The following is a 2,627-nucleotide window of genomic DNA, read 5'->3' as shown; positions in this document are numbered from 1 at the left end:
TCAGAAATAAGTATGCTTTTTTTTAGATCTTTCCTTATCTCCTTAAGCACGTAATGCAATGGAAGGTAAAGGACAAAGCTATGCAGCTGTGAGATATATATATAAAAAGTAATATGTTGCAGCAATATGAAATCTAAGACTCTCTGGAGCTCTGCTAACAGGTTTATGTACGTTTTATCTTGGGTCTCACAAACTGATGTCCAGTTTATTAGTGAAGAAATCCTACCTATGTTTAGAGGCCGAGTTCTCAAGGTAGTCTTGGGAGGCTAGAAACATGACCCTTACTCTTCTTATCGGTAATCTATCATTCTTCCAGTCTCTGTAAGGCAGAAGAATACTATCAAGTTGTCTTGTTCTGTACAAGGAACACAGGTATGTATTGGTTGCTTATGGCCAGGCAGATTTGCTGACCTTTGCCAGTGGAAAATTCTACTTTACCTCTTCTGCCTCTTCTCACCTGACATTTCCTGATCATTTCCTCTCCTGTCAGTATATCTGATGCTAAGCTGGCCTTGTAGTAGCAATGACTTTTGCTCATACTTTATTAAACACAAAACTACATTTATTGAAGTTATTTCTACTCTTACTTTATGGAATCTGAGACCTACTAAATGAGTTAGATGATAAAGCTGCTCTCCATAGCTCTGATCAATGTCCATTAACTGTTGGTGATAGCACCTATGTACAGAAACTTCTGTAAGCCTCCAGGTGAGTACCTACAGGCTGGTAGTAAACTGATTGCCTACAATAGCAGATTTGGGATGCTCATGCTACACTTCTGCTGAGTATCTCCTGGTAGGCAGTCCTACCTCCACATGTCATTTGGAAATAGTTTTTATGCCATCAGTGATGCAAAAGCCACAGTTCAGGAGGCTCTGCTTTGGTAGATGCATTTTTGTCTGTACTACATTTGGAGGCTGTAAGTAAAGACAACTGGTGTCTGCGCACCATGCAGTTTTCAATTTGAAAGGGAAACATCTCTTTTCTGGTATAACAACTGGTGAAGAATTATATGGTTGTTCAAGTAATTTCTGACATGGCTAGAAGGGTATATCAGTACCTGTTGCCTACTCTGCCGTGCCAGCGTGCATTACATGAGAAAATTCACCTTCAGAGGTTCTCTTCAACAGAACCAGAATTTTAAACTTGTTTCTTGTTTCAGTATTCCCAGGAGCCAGCTAAGAGCTTAGTGTAGGCCTGCTGCTTTGGTAGGTTTTCATCTGTCAATGTCTTATGCACACAAATGTGTTTAAACTGAGGAAAAGTCCCAGTGGGACATCTGTGCTCAAACAGTCATGTAAACCCAGAACAGAGATCTCTCTGACTTTATACATGCTAATATGCTTAGAGGAGTGACTTTAGGATCCTGCAGGAGTTGGAGGCCCGAAGTTACTAACAGATGGGAAGGTTCCAGCCTTGGAACACCAATGCATGAGGTAAGAGGTTTTCTTGCTTGGCACCTAGTCTTAAGAAACAGAGTTTTAATGATTTTGTTTTCTTCTTTATTATCTTCTTCTCCTGGCATTTTTACTACTTGGACCGGCCTTATATATTGTCCAGTATATATGGAAATAAAAAATATTTGGGAGCTTCTTTGTACTGCAGAGGGGCACAGATACTGAGGGATAGCGAAGTGGGGTTATTTTGGGGTGCATTTTTTTTTCTCACAGTAAAATTTAACAGAATATTTTTTATTGAAAAAGTTTTTGGGGTGTACCATTTTATTAACCACTTGGAAGGACAGGTTCCTTAACATAGGTTAATCTGCTTAATGCAACAACCTATATCTAAAACAGAATTGCACAGTTAGTATTTCATTAATTGTATCCGCAGTGGTGTCTTTTCCTTGGAGATAGTGTATGCATTAATCATGGGCAGGACAGCTCAACTAACTAGACTGTAAAACGTCTCTTGATGAAGGGTTTAACTTTCTATGCAACTGAAGTTTGTCAGTATTTTGTTTAGATCTCTAAAGTGTAGAATTAATCTCTCACAAAGTTCAATTTAGTCAGTTGACATAAGCTGTGTCAGAGTAAGATACTCATCTTGGGCAGTAAGTGAAGCACAGTCTAAAGTAGGAAAAAGCAGAAATTCTTCTGGTTAAAATTTTTATAGCTTTATAAGTGAACTGTTTAAACTTGATTGAAAGTCCTCCTAGATAACAAAATAAAAAATGTTATACCATCTCTCACTCCATCTTAGAATATCAGTTTATTGTCCTAAATCCCTTTAGGCTTAGCCTTGCTATATACTAGGCAATATTTACTGTTATAGTGCAGATGCAGTTTATCACAGCAAAAAAGCACACTTGCTGGAACAGTTTGTGCTGGATCTCCAAGTGAACTATTCTAGCAAAGAAATTTTTTACCACTCTAATATACTGACGTTTTTATTAGCATAGACATTTTGCACCAAAAGAAATTATACTAAGCTGGTAAAAGCCTTTCTGGCAAAACTGGCCCATATAGGGACATACTCAAAAAGCCTAACCTAGCCCTTCTACTTGGAGTATGGACAGGAAACCACCCTTACCGTATCCACGTTGTTCTGGAGAGAAGGTAAGGGAGAAAAGTTATTTGACACCTGTTGCAGGCAGAGGCAAGCAGAGTTTCAAATCATGTTGGATT

Source organism: Falco rusticolus, chromosome 5 (genome assembly GCF_015220075.1).
Source record: "Falco rusticolus isolate bFalRus1 chromosome 5, bFalRus1.pri, whole genome shotgun sequence".
NCBI lineage: Eukaryota > Metazoa > Chordata > Aves > Falconiformes > Falconidae > Falco > Falco rusticolus.
This window is presented reverse-complemented; position numbering follows the sequence as displayed.